General features: G+C 44.4%; 1 non-coding gene across 1 annotated transcript; it reads right to left on the bottom strand.

Moving 5' to 3' along the window:
- Positions 1-1,232: 1,232 nt before the first annotated feature.
- trnac-gca (transfer RNA cysteine (anticodon GCA)) lies at positions 1,233-1,304 on the bottom strand. Its single transcript has one exon. It is a non-coding gene; the product is annotated as a tRNA-Cys (tRNA).
- Positions 1,305-1,929: the final 625 nt, after the last annotated feature.

Here is a 1,929-nt window from a genome sequence, read left to right as displayed (position 1 = left end):
GATCCACCACAAGGCACGGCTGCAGACACAGGTAAGTTACACTCTGTACAGGTAGGTTACTCACAACACTGGACCTTTAATACAGTTTCTCTCCTCTGGCTCAGGCCTCAACATGCTATTTTCTTCGCACAATCTGCACAGGGCCCGGGCGGCTTCGTTTACTGTCAATACAGCACACACACAGCAAGCTTAGTGAAACACACGGTAAAAGCCACACTCACCACAGCACTCTGCACACGCACTCCACGTGAAGTTTAAGGCTTGGCCGCCTAGGTCTTGGCTGCTCGAGAGGCGGGTTGGGCGTTGTATACGCCAGAGAAAAAGATTTCACAGGTAAATATATTCACAACGCCCCTCTATGTCTTCCGGTTACTTCTTCGGCTCGCCTACGCATTCAACCTCCGCAGGGCCGGTAACCTTCAACACCCCCAAAAAGATAATAATAACTCCTTGTCTGGATAACACAGAGCGTTTCGTTGTAATTGTTTACTCACGCTTGGTTGTCCAACCGATTTCCCAATATACATCCACCAGCGTCGTGTTTGCTTCTCCACATCCAAATCACATGATAACTTCCTTATTCCAACGTCTCCAACCTCTCGTCTTCCCTGAGGGATAAGTGTGAGTTAACCCAGCCGATCTCCACCGTAACAACGAGCACAAGCAACGTATGCACAAAGTGCCACTAACAACCACATCTGACACCTTCTAAGCCCTTTATATCCTCACCCTTCTCTCCTCTTCAGCCTATCAGCGATCGCTGTGTTGATCGCTCTCACCTGAACGATATCAGGCTTGATTTAGAGTTTTGGGGAAGCCCCGGGAATTCTGGTGTTTTGCCTCAGTCGTCCTGACGGAACCATCGCCGGGCGGAACCGATCTTACACACTTTTGGTTCCGCCCTCACAGATCGTCACTTGGTGACATCTGCTTGTCTTTAGCGTTAGAACAGGGGTAGGCAACGCCGGTCCTGAAGTGCCGCAGTCCTGCAGATTTTATTTCCAACCCTGATTAAACCTCATCCACCTGTGGTTCTCACGTGACCCTTTAGACCTTGGTTAGCCTGTTCATGTGTGCTTGATTTGAGCTGGAGCTAAACTCTGCAGGGCTGCTGCACTCCAGGACCAATGTTTGCCTACCCCTACGTTAAAAGGATCCAGGATTAACTTTTAGTCAGAAATACTAGCGCGCCAAACTACCGCAAGAGGCTACGGACACACAGGCTTAGAGCAAAGGGGCACCCGGATTTGAACCGGAGACCTCTTGATCTGCAGTCAAATGCTCTACCACTGAGCTATACCCCCTAAGAAAGTTCAAGACGCGAGGAAAGGAAGCAAGGAAAGGAAACGAGGATGCACAAATAAGAACTGAGAAGCACCCTTTGAGTGTACGTTGGCATTTAGCCACGACTATGCTGAAATGGCACAGTGTATGCTCATCTTTAGCATTAGAACAGGGGTAGGCAACGCTGGTACTGAAGTACTAATTCTTATTTGTGCATCCTCGTTTCTTTTCCTTGCTTCCTTTCCTTGCGTCTTAGCTCTAACCTTCTAGGATGGAAGCGAGGAAAGATGCAAGGGACGGAGGAGACGAAGTATTAAGTGAAATGATCTCCTCTTTCCTTACTCTCTTTAAAATGTTTATTATCTGTTATCAAATAATCAAGTGCATTAAAAAACCCAAATATTTAATAAAATAAAGTTAAATACATACTTGAGTTATAGTTCATATCCTTACTACATTAAAATAAAGACATTCTTAAAAGTGCTGTAAAATTAATATATATGTCTATCTCACTGATCATTTATAAAGATCTGTGGTTTATACATGCATATTAATTTAAATATACTGTCTGAAATATAGTATATATAATAGTCTATCTTTACAATAATTTAATGATTAATAGCAAGATTTATGTGTGTTTAATTA

The sequence above is a fragment of the Misgurnus anguillicaudatus genome, chromosome 14 (assembly GCF_027580225.2).
Source record: "Misgurnus anguillicaudatus chromosome 14, ASM2758022v2, whole genome shotgun sequence".
In the NCBI taxonomy this organism is placed as follows: Eukaryota; Metazoa; Chordata; class Actinopteri; order Cypriniformes; family Cobitidae; genus Misgurnus; species Misgurnus anguillicaudatus.
The sequence above is the reverse complement of the archived record's forward strand: the minus strand, read 5'-3'. Positions and strand labels throughout refer to the sequence as shown.